Here is a 25820-nt window from a genome sequence, read left to right as displayed (position 1 = left end):
GGGTGTCCTTATGCAGCCCCTTTAATGAAAGATTTCTAGTGAGCAATTAATAATGTGATTTTCAAGAAGATAATTGACTGTAGTCTAGCAGATGGAATTTACAATTTTTTCTGTCCTACTTATGTTTGACTTGGCCGGACATCTTGGTTAGTATTAATATAACTCCTCAGGGTTTTTTAACATATTGTAATATAATCTATATTCTATATTTTAAATGTAGGTTTTTTCTTTTTTTGAAAGTGCCAGCACATAAAAAGAGTGAATGTTAGACTAAACCATAGTGATAAAAATGGCAACAGCAAGAAATGCTACCTATATAAGCAATGTACTCAACTTTGCTCTTCACTGATGTGTTTGGGTCTGCGATGTAAAATCTAGGAGTGTGTGTGTGTGTGTGTGTGTGTATGTGTGTGTATGTGTGTCTTGGAACATTCAGACTAGTATCATTTGGAGGTACTGAGGAGTAACTATAGTGACAGAAAGGTGCAGAGTAAGAGCTTCTTCTCAGTCTCTAAAATGCCTGCACATGTACAAACATCAGCAAAACATGGTGCAAATATATGGTTACAGCAAAATAGCGTTAAAATAAAGACAAGGATATAAAACTTTTCATGTATTTGTTTTCGCTATGTCTGCATTACTAAGTAACTGAAAGGAGAAAAGAATGAAGGTGTAGAGAAATCAGCTACTACGTATAAGACAACAGAGATATCAGCAAATCACATTAATCCTGACACGGTCACGTGACTGTGTCTTCCAAACCAAAACACAAATTGCATCAACAGACCCAGATTCTTCCCCTAAGCATCCTAGCCCCACAGGGGACAGAGGGATCCTAACCTTTCTCATCAAGCTTTGAGATTGAATTTTCCAAGATGTTCATGTTCCTCCAATCAGAATTTCTTTTTTCCTACTCTATGCCAAAGCACTCTTATCATATGCATATTATTGGACTTAATGTAAATGTCTTATTAAATTGTAAAATTTAAAAAGTTGCTTTTTTACAATTTTCCACGAATTTTTCACCTTTATAGGCAAATAAACTGAGGTTTTGACATAGAATTTATTTAAAAATATCCAATGAAAGAGTTTATCAAAGCCCCATTATTTATTAGAATATTCTAAATATCCTGAATTTCCAAATGGTTGATTTCCCACTTTGAGCAAAACTGTATGTCTGTTTTTCCTTTTTTTTCTTATATTTTTCATGCAAAAATTGGTACCTTGGTCAGATATAACAAAATTCTCATTTGCCTCATGATTTTATAAGATATTTGCAAAGTGAAAATTTCCCTTTAAGTTGTTAATGGGTAAATCCAAAGAAAGACAAAGCAATTTAGTAACATTGTTACAATCAGATAAAAATTTGCCTCTGATTCAATCCCTTCAAGCATTGAGTTGAATCTCCATATATTACCTTCTAACTGCTATTTTATTTTATTTACTTATACCTCAGTTTATTCCAGAAAGAGTTTTCAATGGCATTCAATCTTGTGAATCCTAAATTGTATAAACAGAAAATTTAGTTTGCCCCTGTACCTCTCTTAGACTATCTGAAAAGAAAAGGGAAAATAAGAGAGAAGCTTCTATGAAGTAAAATTTATCTGTATTGCTCTTTTTCTGTCTCATAGTTGCAGATCTTTTTTACATAGCCCTTAAGTCACCCCCTTGGAGAAGGAAATGGCACCCCACTCTAGTGTTCCTGCCTGGAGAATTGGAGGAGTCTGGTGGGTTAGTCCATGGGGTTGCAAAGAGTCGGACACGACTGGGCAACTTCACTTTCACTTTAAGTCACACAGCCTCCCAAACAAGGTGTGTTTGCTTTCAGCAGAGACAAAAATAAATCTTTTTTGAGTAAGATAAAAACCTAGGAAAGCCTCTAAAACCCATGGGGATTATGATTTCTCAATATAATGTAAACATGATCATCACAGATAATGTACTAAATATCTGTAACTAACTTTGGAGAACATTACTTTTTTAAGTTATTAACTTTAGAGAACGGGTTGAGATGATGAGAAATACTGTAAATCAGATTATAATTTGATTTGCATAGGTAGGAAATAAAATATAGTGGTCAAAGCTGAAAAGTTAAATAATAAAGAAACAAAATATAAATATGTGATATTATTCATATTGATTAGCTAATAAATTCTTCCTGATGAAACAAAGAATTAAGTGTATGACCATTCCTATCTTCACTAGACCTCAAGACTCAATAACTCAAAGCTCCAACAGGGCAAGGACTGTGTTTACTTTGTTGAAAATCCCAGCCTTAATTGCTCATCCTACCCCAGGCATCCATCTAGTTCTCAAGAAACGTCTTGTAAGTGGATTAATCAACACATTCCTCACCCACTTTCCCTCTTTTTTCTTCTATTTATGTATATTTTTGCATATTATCTAACTTCTAGGAGCTCATTTTTTAAAATCAATACCTTCCCGCTGACTGATATTGCTAAGGATTGCTGGAAATCATTAACCAATTGTGAATTGGGGTCACTACCAACTCTTAGTCTTTAACCTAAACTGGAAAGCCTTTGCAACATCCCCATTGAACTTCCTTCCCACTGAGGCTATTTCAAATTCTAGTGATCTTCCTCCAGCTCTTCAGATCCCTAATAGCCCTCACTATCAAAAGGTGACTTCTCCCCCTTCTTTATGGGACAAAATAAACACCAACATATACAAACTTCAATATCTCGACAACCATGAGCACTGTTGTTTCCATTCTATCTCAATCTATTCTATCATGATAGAATTCCAAAGCAAAACAAGAAAAGCAGAAAACATCAACTAAACATTTTCTGACATCATTTTCCCCTTGTCGAGTTATCAATCTTTCATAGATAAGCTTCTCGAAGTAATCATTAAATTTATTTGTTTCATTTACCTTTCCTTTACTTCCTGGCCATTGAAGTACTCTCCTTAACCTTTCAAAGAAATTCTAGTCGAAGAGATTTTTTTGACTTAACCTTGACTTCTCCGCTATCTTTGGTTTCACTAGCAGGGGATTTTTTTTCCCTTGAGACACTTTTTATATTTTATTTTAGTGACTATATGCATTACAGCTTATCTTCCTATTTTCCTGATGTCTCATGTTAATCATATATTTATATTATATATAACATATATTTATATTATATATACATACATATATAGATACATATGTATTATATAGGCTTCCCAGGTGGAGCTAGTTGTAAAAAACCTATTTGCCAAAGCAGGAGGCACAAGAGACTTGGGTTTGACCCCTGGATCTGGAAGATCCCTTGGAGGAGGGCATGGCAACCCATTTCAGTATTCTTGCCTGGAGAATCCCATGGAGAGAGGAGTCTGGCGGGCTTCAGACCATGAGGCTGCAAAGAGTCAGACAAGACTGAAGTGACTTAGCATCACACATGCAGCATGCATGCACACATACACACACATAATTCCACTTACATTTGTATTTCATGTCCCCTGATCACTAGATATACTTAGTGAATGCCCATAGTCATGTCTTCATCTATTACTTGCGCGTTGATCATCCCAAGATCCATCTTGAACTACAAGAAAACATTCTTTGCCCCCAAACTGATTTGCTCAGATGTCTCACATTACCTTAGCCTCAAATGTTGAAAAGCAGCTCCCCTTTGCACTCTAAACTTGCACCTTTTTGTCTCTATTTTCATTTGATAGCAGTATACAAATAAGAAACCAGGGGCGATCTTGAGTCTTCCTGGTTCCATATTTCCCTTGTCCAGCCAACAAATCACTTTGATTCTACCTACAAACTACCACTTGAGTTATGAATATAACTAGTTTTAATATTCTCACTGTTGCCACCTTAATTTCAGCCCTGACCTTGTCTTGTTTGGATTCCTGTAACAGCCTCCTGGCTGGATTCCTTCTTTCTAGTTTTACTTTCCTCTAATCCATTATTTACACTGCTGCCAGAGTGAGCTTTCTAAAATGCAAATCTAATCATGTCTTTTCCTTGCTCCAAAATCTTTTAATGACTCCCATAGCTTTCATGATAAAGTCCAAACTCCTTAGCACAGAAATATAAGGTATTTTATGACTCTTGAGAGATATTGGTATTTTAAGACTCTTGAGAGTTCCTTGGACTGCAAGGAGATCAAACCACTCTATCCTAAAGGAAATCAGTACTGAATATTCATTGGAAGGGCTGATGCTGAAGCTGAAACTCCAATACTTTGGCCACCTGATGTGAAGAAATGACTCATTGGAAAAGACCCTGATGCTGGGAAAGATTGAAGTCAGGAGAAGGGGATGACAGAAGGTGAGATGGTTGGATGGCATCACCAACTCGATGGATATGAGTTTGAATAAGCTCTGGGGGTCTGCGATGGACAGAGAGGCCCGGCGTGCTGCAGTCCATGGGATCGCAGAGTCAGACACGACTGAGCGACTGAACTAAACTTTTTTCTCCCTGACTGTCTTGTATTGAACAAAGGCCGTTCATAAGAAGGGTCCCCCCTGCTCCAGCCTTCGCCTATCTATGATTTGACGGTTCCCCACCACTCAATTTCCAAGTAGTTTTCATTCATCTTTCAGAATCCAGTTTAGGGCATCCCTCATCCCAGAAGGCAAGTTGTCTTGATTCCAGTCCAGTTTAGAATAATTTCCTTCTTTCTTTTCATTGTATAATGCTTAGCAAGCTGTTGAATCATATCATATTTCTGGGACATATTTTTACTACTTGAAGACAAGATGTGAAATGTATAGAATATAGCTTATTTTTTTCTCTTGTATCCTATACATATTTAATGAAAAAATGAAAGAATGAAAAACTCCAGACAAGTCTGGTAACTACATTCACATATCTGTTAGGGAGCCAAAGGAGACATTCAAAGGAAACATTCCTAGCCCTAACAGTTACCAGTTGTGAGACTTTAGATAGCTACAGAATTTCCTGAAACTGCAGTTATTTCATAGAGATAGCCCATCATTCCTAACACATAATGGAAGCTAAAATGAGGTAATTCAGAGGAAGCTCTTATGACTGTGCTTTAAAAAATGCTGACTCACAATCCTCACCATCCAGTGGTTACATGGGCAGATATGTTTGGCCATAGTGGTTGGTAAGTACAGATGGACATAGTTTTCTGATATAAAGACAAACTTCACAAAAGTTTTACGTTCCCTATAATCAAACAGCTGCCTTGTGAAAGTAGTGCAAATGTACAGTAAGGGAGACAAAAAGTGTCACAGTGTATCAAAAATAAGAGATTTTAATGGACAGGAATTCAGTGTGATTTAAAATGTGGTATGGTGAATAGAAAAGGAAATTATGACTTAAAGGAATATCAGATCTAGAAAAAGCAATGATAGTTCAAGTTATACCATGCTTATCAACCTATACCTGGAATTTGCAATCCACTCTGAATTTAAGTGAGAGGAGAGGAAAAACATGTGGATGATAAAAATTTCAAAAACCATTGAGGTGAAAAATGCTGAAAGGGAACTGGGAGAGTTCAGCGTGGATGGAGGAAGGCCACAGGTGAAAATTACAGCTGTTTCCAAAAATTGTAATGTGATGTGTGACCTTAGGGGATGGGATTTTAGTTCTGGCTTACTGATTTATAAGCAATGTGAGCTTGAAGAAATATCAAACATCCCTAAATTTAAATTTCCTCACTTGTAAAAGGGTAAAAGAATAACTGTTTTTTTACTTTCTTGGGAAGGTGGAATTAGATAATATATCTAGAGTTGTTATCTTGGTGACTAGCATTTAAAGAATGGCAAAGTTTGAAAATTATTTCTAACAAGAACTTTTAAGCTTATTCTCCATTAAACTATAAAATCTCCATCAAAAGAGAGATACCGGTTTTACATAAGGTAGTGTTTTCCAATTGCTGGAGGTGAGAGTGCTGACTTTGTTGTTATAACTCAATAATTACTTCTTCAGGGAAGCCTTCTTTCAAATATCAGTTCCCTGTGCTTTTCCTTTATAGCATTTTAACTCAGTTGTTGTCTCTTATTTATGAAGCACATCTCTGCCGTTTAGGTATAATCTTCCATGAAGAAAGGATTATTCATACTTCATTTTACTATTGTTTTCCCAGAATCTTACACTTGAAGGTTTGAAACAGGGTTAATTTTTAAGTAGTATTTCTTGAAACACTGAACAAAGGGTGCGTGAGGAAATTAATACACTCATATTCAAGTAATATTTCTTGACTTAATGAATGACTGAGGTGAATGTCAAAGCTATTGTAGAGAGGATTTAAGAATTTGCGAGTGGTTAGACAAATTACTTGCTCAATTCTTTCTAACACCAAGATTCATTTAAACTTGAGTGAGCTGCTATCCTTAGAAATTTCCAATAAGGCTTGCTCTACATCCATCAGAAATAATTTAGAAAAGAGTCCTTCACTGCTTAAAAGGTTGGATTAGGTGGTCTTAAGTCCCCTTCCAACACTGACATCCAGTGAATTATTTCATGATTACTTTGGCCATGAATTGAAAAAAAAAAAAAATTCTACAAAATGCAGGAAGAGCTACCAACAAAGAGTAAGCATGTTCACAGGTTTAAATGAAGATCTGAAATAAATGTCTCTCTCTCTTTCTCAAGTGGTTTGATTAATTTTAGTTCTGAGATATAATAATTATTGTGATAGCTTTTGCTGTATAAAGACTGGCATCTTAGGAATTTGATCATCTAAGTAAATTACCATTTCAGAAATGATAAATTAAATCTACTAAAATTTTTCATTAAGTCAGAAATAAGAGGTAGCTGTATCTGGTCACTTTCTACTTGCAGTTAATGTACGACAAGCTCAGTAAAGTTGATGCAAACTTCTTGAGCCTTGCTACAATTCTGAAATAATCCCAGAAGGGGGATGTTTTAAGTAGATGACTTTTGTTCTCAAGACTTTTGGTCTCCACCTCTCCCATTCTCCCCTCATGCTTCAGGAAACTGGCATTTCTAAATAAATGACTTTATGCTATCAAGAAAAAATCATACATGCTGATTCCCTAGTTCTTATGTTCCCTGAAGCTGAAATCTGTGCTGCGTGTAAGCAGAAAAATGTTTTAAAAAAGAGAGTCTGTACATATAAATTAAGTGGAAGTAAACAATTTGGCTGTCACAGAAAAGTTTCATGTATGATTACAGAGATAACCTGTGAAATCCAGGACTCACATTCATGAGTTAGGCTGTACACTTTTCTCCAACTTGAAATTATTGACTTTTGAGGCTGGATAACTCATTGCTGTGGGGGACTGCCCTGTACGTTGTAGGCTGCTTGGTAGTATCCTCAGCCTCTTCCCATTAGATGCCAGTAGCATCTCCTCCCCTCAGTTACGACAGTCAAAGCTGACTCTAGTCTCCATAGATGCTTCCCAGAAGACAACATCGCTCCCAGTTGAGAACCACTGTTTTAGAGGAATGGAAAGAATTCCCCAGTCTAGGATAGTTCCCAGCATTAAAGCTGTAACAACATTAAGGACTATCTCTGATACAAGCAAGGAAGTGTCCTAGGTCTAGTCTCCCACTCTGAAGCCCAGTGGTTGAAAGTAACTCCACTTAATTTCTCAAGGGAACCAGATCCAAATATCAAATTATACAGAAACACTATGAGTTTTGATAACAATTGCCTCTTCTGACACCATCCTCCCCACCAAAGGCAAAATCAGCTTGTTTGTATTTAAGTATGGTATACTTTACAGTTTTAAGTCAGAACATTCGTAACAATTTTTATGAAGTTCTTATTTTTTCCCATGCCAACAAGAAAATGTGAAAGTTAATAGAATACAATGGTCCAATTTCTTTCTGACTAGGGTTCTCTGGGGTATGTGTGTGGTTATGTGTGCATGTGTGTGTGTGTGTGTGTGTTTATTTAGTGTAATTTTGAAAATGAAAATGGTACCCACTGACTTCCTTTTTTTTATTTCTAACCTATTACAACCAAGTGTTTGCTTCGGGTTTCTCTCATGAGGTAGTGAGTGGATTAGGGGAAGATTTAATACAGTCGTTGCATAGCGCTTGTATTTGCTTATGTCAGATAACAAAGGAAAGGTTTCCGAAAGGTAGTTGGTAAATGTCCCGTGTCAAAAAAGCTCCACTATAAACATTCTGCAGTTTAATTTCACATGCTACTCTATTCCATATGTGCTTTATTACTCTTTCAAGGAGTTCAATACCAGACATGAATTCTCTGCAAAAGGCTAACCAGTAAGGAAAATAAAACTGACAAACAAAAGCACTGAAGCCTTAAACAATCAAAAAAAGTTTAGACTCTTCTTATTTTTAGTGAGATTTGTAAACAACTTCAGATTTTTCCATACTCAGCCTCCTTTGAGGTTTGTGTCTTCCTTACATAATTATTCTTATAAAATTCTGTTTATGTTATTCTTTTATATATCCAAGATGACCTTGACTAATACCAAAAAAAGAATGTTGTTTAATGAATGTTTGTTATGCTTACTATTGGGGAAGAGAAAATTCCCAGGGATGCATAGACCATAATCAGTATAAATTGGGCTTCCCAGATGGCTCAATGGTAAATAATCTCCTGCCAATGCAGGAGATGCAGGTTTGATCCCTGGGTCTGAAAGATCCCCTAGAGGAGGAAATGGCAACCCACTCCAGTATTCTTTCCTGGAAGATTACACGAACAGATGAGCCTGGGGGGCTACAGTCCATATGATCGCAAAGAGACATGACTGAGCATGCATGCCCACAGTGTAGATTATATACCTTGTAGGTGATTTGGTACATAAAACAGGCGATTTATATTTTATAATTACTTCTTTACAATAAAATTTGTTTTGTTTTTATGGAAAAAGTGAAAGTTTTAGTTACTCAGTCGAGTCGTGTCTGACTCTTTGCGACCCCATGGACCGTGTAGCCCACCAGGCTCCTCTGTCCATGGAATTCTCCATGCAAGAATACTGGAGTGAGTAGCCATTCCCTTCTCCAGGGGATCTTCCTGACCCGGGAATTGAACCCAGGTCTCCTGCATTGCAGGTGGACTCTATTTTCTAAGCCACCAAGGAAGCCCTTCATAGAGGACATATTCAAATTATATTTTTCTCTGATCCATGTACCTATTTGGCAACTCAGAAGGAAAATCAGATGGAAAATCCTGCAGCACTTCTGTGTTGTGACCTGGTGCCCCTAGCAATTGACCCTCTTGAATGTAAGAGGCAAAGCAACACATTTTGTGAATTCTTCTTGCTCGGATTATTGGTTCAGCCTTTCTCTGCAAAGTTCAATGAGGTTCATTAGCTTATCTGAAGAGAATGGAACCAGTCCTTTCGAGACAGCTCCTCTCTGTGACTTTTCTAATTAAACCCCTTCCATCAGATGAAGAGCTGCCCTTTTTACTTGACAAACATTTGTTCTAATTTGGCCTTGCTTGATTTTTCAGTGCTTTTAAGTCCCTCTCCCCCTCTCTATACCCATCAGCATCTGTTAGTCAGAAGATCACTCTGGCTGACATTTACCCTGAATGTGCTTGCTTATTAAAATATTTCAATGTTAGACAAGCTTATCAGTTGAAAAATACAATATAGTTCCTGGACACTGGTGGAGCTCAATTTAAAGAAGGATTTTGTTGTATAGATGCATATTTCTTATTTTTTATGAGGTAAGATTAAATGTATTCACTCATACACATACAGTCTATGGGAAGCAGAGAAATAATATATTTCGTAATACAAACTGCAACCTCTCCTTCCATTTGATCTTACTTGGAAGAGTTATAAGTTGTCCAGGTAAACATAGGAAGTAAGCCTATGATTAAAAGGAAAATAACCTAAAGCAAAAGGACAGATCTTATTTGAAACTAAAACTAAATAATCAGGATGGCATCTGACCAACCTGAAAGGAGTTGAAAACTTTAAACTGAATTAAAAGTTAAAAAAACATTCAAATTCCCAGCATTTTCTGCAAACCTCGAAAATACTAGCAAAAGTACCCAGATATCTGGGTGACCTCTGGCTAATTCTTCAGGAAGACTCTTCTTCATAGACAAAATGATAGTATGTAGAGTTAAGTGCTTACCTAGGAGCAAGTGAACAGCTGGGGCTTTGGGTGTTCACCCTGGACTTCAGAAAGATATACTCTGTCAGTGACAAGCCTTGCTACATTCAGTTTATTCTCCTATTTTCTTTAACACTATCCAGTGCTATTAGCTTGCCAGCCATGTAGTCTGTAAGTAATAGGTTGCAATAGCAGCTGAAATTGACAAGTGCTTAGCCCAGAGCATGGAGTGAATGTAATTCATAGGGTTCCCGAGTTAATTTCCAATACCTATTTCATCAAGTCACACTGATAGATGGCTGCCAGCATCTTTTGGTTTTATCTGTAAATCCCTATGTCTTTTACTGCCATCATCTCATTTTTTTAATACATTCCGTCCCTTGCATTTGTTCCTCCCCATTTCCATAACTTCAAATGGAGCTTCTCTCTAGACACATCAGTCATTTAGGTTAGAGGCCCTTGCAGCTAAATGCAAGACCTTCAAATGTTATTGAAGTGTATTTTTCCATGTGGCCCTGTTTAAAGTGATGTTTCTTTAGGGACTACAGGGTGAAATATGAAGTTATCTGGGAGAGTAAATCTGAGATGTTGGACAGATGGTGAAGCATCAGTGCATCCACAGAAATGCATTTCATTTTTATACAGGGGACACTCTCAATCAATTTTGGCTTGAGAAAACAGTTGCTGGTATTGCATCAGTGATTTTCTTTTATTTTTCTTTAACAGATCAATAGTGAAGCTTAGAATTCTCTAATATATTTTAGGTAAATTCTTTAAATAAATGTGGAGCAAATATAAAATGGGAAAATTTCTTAAAGATTAAGAATTTATTGAAAATGGAACATAGGTTACCACTGAAAGATCACATGGAACGATTGTTGGTAAAATGTAAAACTCTGTTACTCTATAGGATGGGAATTTTCATTTCTCACCTAAAATGTGCTGTGGGAACAACATACCTTTTCTAAAGTTCTTATTTAAACTTGGTAAAATGACTTTTTCCACTGACGTTCCAAAGCTTCCATTTACACTGCATACATTTGACAGCCTTTAAATTACCCATCTCAATCTTCTTCTATTTCCTTGAGTCCTACTCCAGCTGCCACAATCCTCAAGGCACTGGTTACATCTAGCATTTGCAAAAGAACATTTAGAATATTAGATATCTTATCTATTGTGAAACAGCTACTTAAAATTTTTCAAATGAGAATCCAACAATATTTTGGTGTGTGCCATTCATTTATGGTCAATGTCCCAGACAATGTCTTCTGTGCTATGGTTATGATTTACCATTTAACAAACGCTTGATAGATTAAGCTAAAACTGATTTCCTCAGTCAATAGAAAATATAAACAAACTTGGAAAAATACATCAAATATATGTATATATATGTATATATATATATATGGGGTGTATGTAAAATTCAGAATCATTTGAATTATTCAAACATCCATTCATATCACTACAATTATGTAGTCTCCACAATTGTATGAAAAATGTGCTAAAGTGCTATTTCTAAAATTTAAGAAAGACTAATTCTTTATGACTCGTTGCTCTGTACTTTGGGAATTCCAGTGAAATCTGTCTACAAGGAGAAACATTGCTTTGGTGACAGTATTGGGTACTAGAGGGGATAACTTAATGATGTAGTTGCTAGAGCACAGGTTGGTAAATTTTTTCTGTGAAAGGCCAGATAGCAAGCATTTTCATCTTTGTGGGCCATGTGGTCCCTAATCCAGCTACCCAACTCTGCTGCTTAAAGCCCAAAAGCAGCCATAAGCAATTCATAAACCAGTGGGCATGACTGTATTCCAGTTAGACTCTTGAGAGTCCCTTGGACTGCAAGGAGATCCAACCAGTCCATTCTGAAGGAGATAAGCCCTGGGGTTTCTTTGGAAGGAATGATGCTAAAGCTAAAACTCCAGTACTTTGGCCACCTCATGTGAAGAGTTGACTCATTGGAAAAGACTCTGATGCTACGAGGGACTAGGGGCAGGAGGAGAAGGGATGAGACGGATGAGATGGCTGGACGGCATCACTGACTCGATGGATGTGAGTCTGAGTGAACTCCGGGAGTTGGTGATGGACAGGGAGGCCTGGCATGCTGCGATTCGCAAAGAGTCAGACATGACTGAGTAACTGAACTGAATTGAACTGAATATAAGTAGAGGAGTGAGTGTTATAGTCTGAGTGTTTGTGTTCCCCCAAACTTCAGTGTTGAAATCCTAATGCCTGATGTGATGGTATGAGAAAGAAGGGCCTTTGGTAGGTGCTCACATGGTGAAGGTGGAGCCTTCATAATGGGATTAGGGCTCTTAAAGAAGAAATCCCACAGGGCGCCCTAGCCCCATGAGGATACAGCAACCCATAGGCAGTCAAAGGAGAGGAACTTTGCCAGAATGTGAGCATGCTGGTGCTATCAGCTTGGAGTTACCAGTCTTCAGAAATGTAAGAAATAGATTTCTGTTGTTTAGCCACCCAATCCATGGCATTTTGTGGTAACAGCTCAAACAAACTAAGATTAAGGATTTCCTACACACTGCTTTAGAATTCAGGTGGAATCACACATACCGAGATTTGAAGCTTAACTTTCTCATTTACTAGTGTAAATGAGACTTGTGTGATTTATGGAAAATTCCCTCACACTTATCAGCTTCTTCCTCTGTACTATGAAGATAAAAATAACACCCAGGATGTAGAGTTTTTAAATGAGAAAGTATCTTAATGTCTGTAATATGTTGTTAGTGGTCATAAGTGAAAGACAATGATGCCAGATGAGGGTAGTGACCATCTACTTCGGGGACATTGAAGATCCAGGGAAGAAAGAATGGTTCAGAATGACACATGCAGAGGGAACCATTTGGATTTGCTAAGGATAGTCCTGGGAGCCAAGCAAAAAGATCTCCACAAAAGTCAGCAGCTCCTATTTAATGATTTTAGAATTCTGTAATGAGAGACCCGTGGAACTCAACATTGATGTGGGAAGAATATTGCAATACTTCACTCATTCAGAGTAATTGAGGTGGAATCCTTTCTGGATCATTGCAAAGTCTGAATTATATGATGCTTTTTATAGAAAGAGGTTTTGTTGTTTTTCAGTACATACAACAATTGGCAAAACATCCAAGAAAGTATTGCCAAGTAGACTTCCTGCTGGCATGTTTAAGTGGAAAACTGAGATTCATTTAAAATTAGCATAGCATTATGTGTGTATGAAAATGGCCCAAATAAAGTTCCTGAAATCAGTTTGTTTTCTTAGGCTAGTTAGATATTCTCCATAGTTTATTATATGACAAAAATAAACAAAAACAGGCAGTTTTTAATCTTTGTGCTTCCTCAGTGGGATTCTTTTCCCTGCACATTTAACTTGTTTTGACTTGAACTAATAGCTAAAACATGTCCTTGGAATCCCAGCATTTCTCAGGCAGCTCTTGCCTTATTGGCACGTGGAATTCCTTCCCATAATTCAAAATAGACTGGCAAGCCGTTTTGAACGGAGACCTACTTCTTGCTAAGTGTGAGTGTTCATAATAATTGCAAGCAAGTATTGTGTTAAGAGTTTAATAGAGTGTATATCTCAAACCTTATATAAATCATTATAGATAGCTGTTCTTGTCATTCCTCTTTCTAGTTTGTAATATCTTTTTACAGGCATTCAATTTTAAAGGAATTATTCTAGGTAAAATTTGACCTTCTTATGGCCCAGATTGGTGCTAGATTTTTTTCCTTCAAGCTCGTTAAAAGCTTTAAATAAATGGAGACTCCATTCAGTACATATTCATTTAGTCAATAAAATTTTGCTGAGTCACTATCATGCCACTAGGGGCCAGGTATGGAGAATGTAAGAATGGCTACATATTTTTATTTTCGGTGGGGTTTTCCTTGAAGGCATGGGCTGTGTCACTTTAAGCCTTGGGGACCTCTCTGGAGCCACTTTAACTAGAAGGTTGGAATACTCCTCTAACAACTTCTGCTCAATGATCCCTGCCTTTACTGTTGCTAATTTTCTCCCTGTATCCCACCAAAACGAAAATCTAGGTTGACTGTTCTTGTGTGAGGATGAAACTATCCTTCTAGTCATCACTACTATAGCAAATAAACCAGCTTCCTTGGCACCCTAACTCTATGGTCCTTGGTTATTAGTTTTCTCCTTTCTTCTTTGGTCATTACACTTAAAAATATTCTTATCATAATTTTTTGTCTCATTGTAGGCCATACTGTCTTGCATCTAATTCTATATTTCTCTTTTATGGTGGCCACTTTTCACTTATGTCTGCCTCCTGAAGTAAACAGTTTTTTTGACCCAGCTTTATTTGCCAACAAAGGTCCATCTAGTCAAGGCTATGGTTTTTCCAGTGGTCATGTATGGATGTTGTTTTCATTCTCCTATTGCACATCCTCATGAGACAGATGTTACAGTTGCATTTTACTTTCTCTTGGTTCAAGTTTAGAGAAAGAAAGAAAACACCTCTTCAAGGTACTCCAACAAAATCCCTGGGATAGGCAGTAAAGGGGCCATTTTAACAGTAAACTGTACGGCCAGAGTAAAGGAATGCACTGCCCTACCTAAGCCTAAGCTGCCTTCCATTCAAATACTCCACTTGAAAACTGGAGCTAGGTATTGACAAACAGAGATCACAGGCTCTTAACAGCAATAAATGGGTGACTGGATACTAATGTTAGACCACAGACAATAGACAGCCACTAGGAGAAAACTGATTGCAAATTCATGAATTATTTCATACCCTGATCATTAAAGATAACTGAGTAGCAATCATTGACAGGAGAATGCTGGATCCCACCAAAAAAAGATACCCCACCTCCAAGGGAAAAGGAGTAGCCCCATCAAGATGGTAGGAGGGGCAAAATCACATTTAGAATCAAACCCTGTACCCTCCAGAGATGCTTGGAGGGCTCAAAATCTTGTGCACATCAGGACTCACCACTCAGACTGAGCTACACCTGCCTTTGAGTGTTTGAACATCTCCTGTGGAGGTACAGGTCAGCAGTGGCCTGCTGCAGGGGCAGGGACTCTGGGTGCAGCAGACCTGGGTCTCACACAGCCTGTGGCATGAGCCCTTTTGGAGGAGGTCACCATTTACCCCACCATAGAGCCGCCAGGACTTATACAGGACTGGGGCAAAAGAAGGTTGAAGGGCAGAAATAAAACCTTGTGTGCACCAGGACCCAGGAGAACGGAGCAGTGACCCCCACAAGAGACTGACCTAGACTTGCCTGTGAGTGTCCAGAGGTCTCGGGTGGAAGCTTGGGTCAGCGGTGGCCTGCTGCAGGGTCGGAGGCACTGAGTACAGCAGTGCATGCACAGGACTTTAGAAGGAGGACTCAATCATCTTCATTACCTCCACCATAGTTTGGTCTCAGATCAAACAACAGGGAGGGAATACAGCCCCACCCATCAACAGAAAATTGGATTAAAGATTTACTGAGCATGGCCCTGCCCATAGGAACAAGACCAAGATTCCCCCTCAGTCACTCCTTCCAATCAGGAAGTTTCCATATGCTTCTTATACTTATCCATCAGGGGGCAGACAGAATGAAAACCACAATCACAGAAAACTAGTCAAACTGATCACATGGACCACAGCCTTGTCTAACTCAGTGAAACTATGAACCATGCCGTGTAGTGCCACCCAAGACGGACAGGTCATGGTGGAGAGTTCTGACAAAATGAGGTCCACTGGAGAAGGGGCTGCAAACCACTTCAGTATTCTTGCCTTGAGAACATCATGAACAGTATGAAAAGGCAAAAAGATATGACACTGAAAGATGAACTTCCCAGGTCAGTAGATGCCCAATATGCTACTGGAGAACAGTGAAGAAATAATTCCAGAAAGAAAAAAGAGATGGAGCCTAAGCCAAAATAATGCCCAGTTGTTGATGTATGTTGGTGATGGAAGTAAAGTCTAATGTCATAAAGAACAATACTGCATACAACCCTGGAATGTTAAGTCCACGAATCAAGTTAAATTGGAAGTGGTCAAAGAGGAGATGGCAAGAGAGAACATCAATATTTTAGGAATCAGTGAACTAAAACAGACTGGAATGGGTGAATTTAACTCAGATGACCATTATATCTACTACCGTGGGTGAGAATCCCTTAGAAGAAATGGAGTAGCCATCACAGTCAACAAAAGAGTTGGAAATGCAGTACTTCTGGAGACAATCTCAAAAATGAAAGAATCATCTCTGTTCCTTTGCAAGGCAAATCATTCAATATGAGAGAATCGAAGTCTATGCCCCAAATATTAATGCTGAGGAAGATGAAGTTGAATGGTTCTCTGAAGACCTACAAGACCTTCTAGAACTCACACACACACACACACACACACAAAGTTGTCCTTTTCTTTAAAGGGTACTGGAATGCAAAAGTAGGAAGTCAAGAGATACCTGGAGTAACAGGCAAATTTGGCCTTGAAGTACAAAATGAAGCAGGGCAAAAACAGAGATTTGCCAAGAGAATGTACCGGTCATAGCAAACACCCTCTTCCAACAACACAAGAGACGACTCTACACTTGGAAACAACCAGATGGTCCATACTGAAATCAGATTGATTATATTCTTTGCAGCCAAAGATGGAGAAGCTCTATACAGTCAGCAAAATCAAGACCGGGAGATAACTGTGGCTCAGATCATGTACTCCTAATTGCCAAATTCAGACTTAAATTGAAGAAAGTAGGAAAACCACTAGATCATTCATGTGTGACCTAAATCAAATTCCTTAGGATTATACTGTGGAAGTGACATGTAGATTCAAGGGATTAGATTTGATAGAGTGCCTGAAGAGTTTGGATGGAGGTTTGTGACATTGTACAGGAGGCAGTGATCAAGAACATCGCCAAGAAAAAGAAACGCAAAAAGGCAAAATGTTTGTCTGAGGAGGCCTTACAAATAGCTGAGAAAAGCAGAGAAGCTGAAGACAAAGGAATAAAGGAAAGATATACTCATTGGAATGCAGAGTTCCAAAAAATAGCAAAGAGAGATAAGAAAGCCTTCTTCAGTGATCAGTGCAAAGAAATAGAGGAAAACAATAGAATGGGAAAGACTAGAGATCTCTTCAAGAAATCAGAGATACCAAAGGAACATTTCATGCAAAGATGGGCACAATAAAGGACAGATATAGTATGGACTGAACAGAAGCAGAAGATATTAAGAGGGGCAACAATACATAGAACTATACAAAAAAAAATCTTCATAACCTAGACAACCATGACAGTGTGATCACCCACCTAGAGTCAGACATCCTGGAATGCAAAGTCAAGTGGGCATTAAGAAGCATCACTATGAACAATGCTGGTGATGGAATTCCAGATGAGCTATTTCAAACCCTGAAAGATGATGCTGTGAAAGTGCTGCACTCAATATGCCTGCAAATTTGGAAAAGTCAACAGTGGCCACAGGACTGGAAAAGATCAGTTTTCATTCCAATCTCAAAGAAAGGCAATGCCAAAGAATGCTCAAACTACCACACAATTGCACTCATCTCACACACTAGCAAAGTAATGCTCAAAATTCTCCAAGTCAGGCTTCAGAATGTGGACTGGACATAGGACGTGAGCGCAGGATGTGAACTGTGTATTTCCAGATGTTCAAGCTGGATTTAGAAAAGGCAGAGGAACAAGAGATCAAATTGCCAACATCTGTTGGATCATTGAAAAAGCACGAAAGTTCCAGTAAACATCTACTTCTGCTTTACTGACTACACCAAAGCCTTTGACTGTGTGGATCACAACAGACTGTGGAAAATTCTTCAAGAGATGGGAATACCAGATCACCTGACCTTCCTACTGAGAAATCTGTATGCAGAACAGGAAGCAACAGTTAGAAATGGACATGGAACAACAGACTGGCTCCAAATAGGAAAAGGAGTACGTCAAGGCTATATATTGTCACCTTGTTTATTTAACTTCTATGTAGAGTACATCATGAGAAACGCTGCATTGGACGAAGCACAAGTTGGAATCAAGATTGCCAGGAGAAATATCAATAACCTCAGATATGCAGATGACACCACCCTTATGGCAGAAAGTGAAGAGGAACTAAAGAGCCTCTTGATGGAGCTGAATGAGGAGAGTTTAAAAACTGGCTTAAAGCTTGACATTCAGAAAACTAAAACAATGGCATCTGGTCTCATCACTTCACAGCAAATAGATGGGGAAATAATGGAAACAGTAACAGACTTTATTTTGGAGGGTTCCAAAAATCACTGCCTATCGTGACTACAGCCATGAAATTAAAAGACATTTGCTCATTGGAAGGTAAGCTATGACCAACCTAGACAGTGTATTGAAAAGTAAAGACATTTCTTTGCCAACAAAGGTCTGTCTAGTCAAAGCTTTGGTTTTTCCAGTAGCCCTGTTGATGTGAGAGTTGGACTACAAAGAAAGCTGAGGGCCGAAGAATTGATCCTTTCGAACTGTGATACTGAAGAAGAACCTTGAGAGTCCCCTGGACTGCAAGGAGGTCTAACTGGTCAATCGTAAAGGAAATCAGTCTTGAATATTCATTGGAAGGACTGATGCTGAAGCTGAAACTCCAAACTTTGGCCACCTGATGCGAAGAACTGACTCATTTGAAAAGACCCTGATGCTGGGAAATATTGAAGGTAGGAGGAGAAGGAGGTGACAGAGGATGAGATGGTTGGATTGCATCACTGACTCGATGGACAGGACTTTGAGCAAGCTCTGGGAGTTGGTGATGTACAGGAAATCTTGTCATGCTGCAGTCAATGGGTCACAAAGAGTCAGACACGACTGAGTGACTGAACTGTACTGAGCGTTTTTTTTTTTTTTTTTAAATTAGTTTTTTATGGGAGGATAATTGCTTTACAGAATTTTTCTTTTCAAACCTCAACATAAATTAGCCATAAGTATACATATATCCCTTCATTCTTAAAACTCCCTCCCATGTCTGTCCCCATCCCATCCCTCTAGGTTGATACAGAGCACCTGTTTGAGTTTCTTGAACCATATAGCAAATTCCCCTTGGCTATCTATTTTACACATGGTAATGTAGCCATACACAAAAGTAAACACTAAATGCATCGAAGACCTAAATGTTAGATCATAAACTATGAACTGAACTTTAGCGCATCACTTAACCTCCCTAATCCTTAGTATTTTCCTTTTGGAAATGTGATTAAACACAACTGGTGATAGCATTGTCTTAGGTAATAAAACCACATACATGAAAATACTATGTAGGATGAATTTATGAATTTATTATTATTAGTGGTAGTAGTATAATTTATGCCAAGATGATTGAAATAATTAAGTTTCAGAAATGGAAAGAAGACCCAACTAGCACAATTTTACTGGAAGCATAAATAAGAGGTGCTGGTAATTTAACACTTAGACAGGTGGTGAGGTTTAGATCCAAAGAGTTTTAGTTTGAAGGACATTGACACTATAGTATGGAGAAAGGCATAAAGTCAGAATAAAATAGATAAGAAAGTACAGGGCAAGGCCATGTGCTAAAACTTTTGGAACTTGCTTTCAGAAGATCAACACAGAATTGTGAAAGAAAGTAATCTACTAAGCAGACTTTATCTTTTAAGATTGAGAGCAGGTGTCGTGCCTCTCCACTGCCTCATCTGTAGTTGGGATATGTCTTATAATTTGTTCTGTTTTTTCCACATCTATCTCTCATCTCTCTCTAATCCATTAACTTGGACTGCCATAAGAGATTACGACATTTTGGGTGGCTTAAACAATAGACATGTGTCTTCTCTGTCTGGAGGCTAGAAGTGCAAGACCAAAGTGCCGTCAGTGCTGGCTTCTGGGAGGCCTCTCTTGCCGGGTTGCATATGGCCACCTCGATGCTATGTCCTCACATGGCCTTTCCTCTGTGTGTGTGATGAAAGAGAGGTCTTTGGTGTCCATTCCTCTTCTTATAAGGACACTGGCCCTATTAGATTTAAGGTCACACTTACAACCTCTACTGCTGTTGCTAAGTCACATCAGTCGTGTCCGACTCTGTGCGACCCCATAGACAGCAGCCCACCAGGCTCCCCTGTCCCTGGGCTTCTCCAGGCAAGAACACAACTTTATTTAACCTTAAATGCATTCTCAAAGGTGCTACCTCCAAATAGAGTCACACTGGGGTTTAAGGTTTCAATATAGGGATTTTTGTGGGGCAGGGTTAGGGGGCATGAACAATTTAGTCCCTGCCACAATCTAGTATCTGTCTCTTTCCTCACTGTAGTTCTTAAAACTACTTTGTAATTGATTGCTATTCTCCTATTTTCCTTAAGTGTATTGACCTTATCTAACTCTTTTTATATTTTTAACTGATAGTATATTTCTTGGTATGCTGTGGTGTTCAATTAAAAAAAAAAAAGCTGGTTGGTTCCTTGACTTGAATTGATAATACATAAAAAGCTAACCACAAGAATTGTTTCACTTTTGTCTACTAGCGTGAGAACTGATATTGGCCTTGCTGACATATCTAACCACTCTTCTCTGTTATCAGGCTCCTTCAATATCTCATTCAATAAACTTGATGGATTATAATATTTCCCCTGGGAAATCACACTGTCTTCCATTAGAATCTGAAAGTATTCTAAAATATATAATTTTGCCTCTTTCTGGCATAATTCTTCACATTTTGTAGAGGTAGAAAGAAGTAAAAGTATTAAAAAATATATACAATAAATTTATTCAATAAAATTGTATGTTTCAAAGATCTCTCTCACACACATACACACACATTTTAACCTACCTAGAATTTTTCAGACAGGAATTCCAAATTAGAAGCGTCAGATTCAAATAAGCAAAATTCTGAAGCACTGAATGAGTAGGCAATCACATTCTGGTAATCTTTTAAGCATCTGATACTTGTGAAGTGTAGTACTATGTTAATCACTTTTCACATTGTGAATTGCTCTTTTCGTTAGATAGTAAATTTAGAGACTTTTTTTCCCCTAACCCCCCAAATAGTTTAAATTTCTTTCAAGGAAGCAATGAAATCATACTTAAAGACTTATACCGATATTTGGTTTGTCAACATTGAGTTAAGCTGCTAGATTATCTAACCCTTTAGATTTCTGTTTGTTAGAAGGGTATGTGCAACCCACTTTTAAACATATGCAACCAGAATACTTTGGAGGTTAATTACATTAAAAAAATCTGCAAATTGCTTGGGGTTGGAGGCTATATAAATATAGCTGTCATTCTTTTCCTAGGACCTGACCACACTCCTTTTAAAAGCAAAAGATTTTCATCTTGTTTTCCAGAAGCATGACCTGTGTTAGCAGTCATGGTGCTTTATAGCATTGATGCAGCTGCCTACTGAACTGTTCAGAGCACCTTTTGATCTGGAAACTTTGATTACATTTTATGATCACTCTCCTAAGGTCAAAGAATTTGATTTGCATCCATCAGGCAAGTAGAAAGAAAAAAAAAAACTTTCTGAAGCATTATCACCAGCTTATCTTAGGTGAATTCTTCCAATAACGTGCTTCATACACATTCAGATTTTCATTACTTTGAATGTAGATGTTTTGTGTTAATATTTTTAGAACTAACTGACGTAAAATCATGAACTTTGTAGAACCTAGAATTAATACAGAACTTCAATGTTACACGGCTTTAGGTCTTGGAGAGCCATTGACATTTTGAAATGTTTCAGAAAGCAGAAGTACTTGTTTGATAAAACCATGTAGCCACACATCAGACAAGCATTATGTAAAGGGCATGGAGCTTGGTGGAGACAATATAATTTAGGCTGCAGATGCTGTGCTAACTTCCTCCTAAGATTTGGAGAATCATTTCTGGAGCCATACCAGAAGCTGTCTACTAAGCCACATGTGAGAAAACTTAAAACAAATTAAGTCTTGGAACCACTTAAATCTAATGGTCTTCACTAACTTTATTAGACCCGAATGGAGAAATATTTGCTATTCGAAGCCTACCACAGATATAATAAAAACTGGAAAGCTATGAAAGTCAAAAGGTATCAAGCCCTGCTTACAACTTGACAAAGATACAAACAGGAGAGGGTCAGCAGCTATTTCATGCCCTAGGAGACAGAGAAAAGATGGAATTTAATGTATGAAGGATGGCTGTTCACAAAGTTTCATTTGACTTGATGCAACTCGATGTCAAATTGTGGCAAGAGTAAAGAATGTCAGAAAAGCTGAATTTTATCGAATGGTTTATGTAGTCTCTTTACAAGGTCACCTTAAGTTTCTCTACAGAATTACCAAGATTTCCTATTTTGTCAGAATACCATTACCACCTCTTGCAACATCTATAACATTTTTTTTTCAGAAACAATTTTCTTGGGAGTATTTATGCCACAGACCTCCATATTTAATAAAGATGTCTCAGTAAACTTCAAGGCATTTCCCAACCCTTCATTTTGGTTGGCTTATTCTACAGTTAATTGGCAATCAATCTCTGTCAAGATAAGCAATTTGATCTACCTTAATGGAGTAGCAAGTTCAGTTGGGAAGTGATAAAAACTCATTTCATTTTAATATGACCTACACTGCAGGTATTGTATGGGTTAGCACAGACATTCTGTTTGTTTTTATGATACAGAGAAAGAAATGCCCAGACTTATCATAAATGTTCTGATACTATATTTACATATAAAATGTAAATTAGCATGGTATATAATTACATATTAATTAAAAATCATTGGTCAAGCATTTATTGATGCCTAGAACCATGCTATAATGTGGTGAGTGTCTGGGATTTTAACAGATGAAAAGGCTATGCTTACTTGTCAATCAATTCAGAAGTCTCCATAGGAAAACAAAGGGGACAATGCTCTGGGATTGGTAATGGCCAAGACAACTTGAGAGTCTGGACAGACAGCAAAACTAGCTGCTGTGGCATAGTTATGACCCCTGAAACGTAACCAAACATACCCACTTCCTCCATACTGAGACTTAATTGATTTTGTTACAGGAATCAGTTTCTTCACGTTGCATGAGAGGAAACTGTTTAGGTGACACTCAAGAGAATATAAATATAGCCCAAGTGCAGCCTGAAAGGATAAGAAAAGAATGATAATCAAAAGACTTCTGTGACTTCTCCACTCTTCTGGCAGTTAAGGTTCCGAGCTTCCACTGCAGGGTCACCAGTTCAACGCCTGTTCTGGGAGCTAAGATCACACGTGCCACATGACGCAGAAAAAAAGAGAGAGAAAGAAAAGAAATATTTGCCTCGACATAGAGTTGTTCCAAAATAAAAGAAGTGAGAGGCAAAAGTCATGAAGAAATTGGTTAGTGTGAAATACGCAGCTCTGCTGCTGCTGCTGCTAAGTCGCTTCAGTCGTGTCTGACTCTGTGCGACCCCATAGATGGCAGCTCTGAGTGGGTATTAAATATCGAGTTCTAGAGAAAATCCTATTATAACACATTGTGAGTTGAATTACTAGGGATGAAATATCTATATAGTCAATAAACAAAGTAACTTATGGATATCATGTATGCACGTCACTTAAAGACTCCTGTTTGGTATATGTGTAGGTATGTACTTCATAGCCAGGAAGAATGACTAGGTATCTAGTGATTTATGCAGTGCCAAAAATTATAGTTGCATTTTTGTTTTCTTCTTATGCTCTTGGTAATTATTGTGATGCATTTAACGTATTTAATATTGAGTCCATGATCAGGAATACAATCTATACCTTATTTATTTATTTAGAAAATTTAATGCTAGTTGAATTATTAAATGTAAATGACTCTCAGAAAGGCATAGAGTCATTTGGTTATATTGGGTTGTGTGTGTGTGTGTGTGTGTGTGTGTGTGTATGAGAGGGAGAGAGATGGAAAGAGTTTGTGTGCTGTGCTTGTGTTTGTATTCATATCATTTGAGGTTAATAGCAGGTAACAATCCCAAGTGTTTGCATTTGTGTAATTTTAGAATATTTAGAAACAGATCAAGCAATCAAATTAAATTATCTCTGTCAGAACAACTAACATACAAGACTGTAGACTTTGCATTTTGGATTAGTTTTATTGAAACAATAGTTAGGGTCCTGAGACTTTGTACATGTTCAGCTTCATAAATTGGCTTAGCAAATCAATGGCATAAATTATTAATTTTACAATTTTTCCAGTCAACCAGTGATTCTTCATCTGTGTTTTGCTACATGCAAATCCTCAATAAATTGTTTAATTCCAGTGTAAGAGGATTCTTGTATATGCATAAAATGCAGGAGACTAGCTCTTTAAACTGAGTTAAATAACTTTATTTTGTTTTATTGAAATACTTTCGTAAACAACAAAACATGTTTTCCTTCTTCAAACTCACTCCAGAAAAACAATTCAGCTTTTTGACTTTTTAAATTCTGTACCTTAAAATTATTTTATATTAAATAACATATGAAAGTATATAGCATATCATATATAATAAATTAGAAGGTATTCCTATTATTTGATTTTCCTATTTTAATTATTATTTCTAGCTTCATCAATAACTATCCCTCCAATTTTGTATACTCACAAGAATAAACTTAGTCCTGATTTATTTTTTCCTGTATGGCTCTTTTCTTAGCAAGTCTTACCAGTATTGTGTGGAACACTTTTTCCATTTTCCTTTTGTTCTCATTATCAAAATCACTGGTTAAACTCTAACTGCAGCAGGTGTATGCATTTTCCCTATCCTTTCAGAATATTTAACACAGAGTCCTTTATAACTTTCATCCTTGTATTAAGGTTCTCTAGAGAAACAGAACCAATAGGAGATTTGTTGAGAGGAATTGGCTCATACAATTATGAAAGCTGAGATTTCTCACAAACTGGCTGTCAATAAGGTGGAGATTTAGGAAGACCAGTAATGTTAATTCAGTTCAAGGGTGGAGATGTGAGAACCAGAAGCCTGGCATGCTGCAGTCCACAAAGTCTCAAAGAATTGGACACAACTTAGCTACTGAAAAAGAACAGAAAGTGGAGAGTCAGGAGGACTGGCGGTGCTAATTCAGTTCAAGTGTGAACACCTAAGAACCAGGGGAGCTGATGATTTAAGCCCCAATTTGAGGGTCAGAGAAGATAGAATAATATGTCTCAGCTTTCCTCCTTCTGCCTTTTGTTCAATCCAGGTCCTCACTGATAGAATGATGCCTACCCACACCCTGCGGTGTGCAATCTGCTTTATTGAATCCATCAATTAGAATTACCCTTAAAGACAATGTACAGAAACAGTGTTTAATCTGAGCATCTATCACCCACTCAACAACATAAAATTAACCATCAAAAACATATCTGCTTTTTAACATTTTACCCAGGTTTCCCCTTAAGTATGAATTTCAAATTTCCTCTTATGACTCTTGTTGAATAGCTTATTCATAATCCATAAATTGTAAGTGATGATTTTTCCATGAAGCACTCCCTGCCTTGAATGAAATTCAGTTCAGTTTAGTCAGTTCAGTCACTCAGTCATATCCGACTCTTTGCGACTCCCATGAATTACAGCATGCCAGGCCTCCCTGTCCATCACCAACTCCTGGAGTTCACTCAATCTCACGTGCATCGAGTTGGTGATGCCATCCAGCCATCTCATCCTCTGTTGTTCCCTTCTCCTCCTGCCCCCAATCCCTCCCAGCATCAGAGTCTTTTCCAATGAGTCAACTCTTCGCATAAGGTGGCCAAAGTACTGGAGTTTCAGCTTTAACATCATTCCTTCCAAAGAACACCTAGGGCTGATCTCCATTAGAATGGACTGGTTGGATCTCCTTGCTGTCCAAGGGACTCTCAAGAGTCTTCTCCAACACCACAGTTCAAAACCATCAATTCTTCGGCGCTCAGCTTTCTTCACAGTCCAACTCTCACATCCATACATGACCACTGGAAAAACC

The sequence above is a fragment of the Bison bison genome, unplaced genomic scaffold (genome assembly GCF_000754665.1).
Source record: "Bison bison bison isolate TAMUID 2011002044 unplaced genomic scaffold, Bison_UMD1.0 scf7180017864332, whole genome shotgun sequence".
Lineage (NCBI taxonomy): Eukaryota > Metazoa > Chordata > Mammalia > Artiodactyla > Bovidae > Bison > Bison bison.
Note: the sequence above shows the minus strand (reverse complement) of the source record.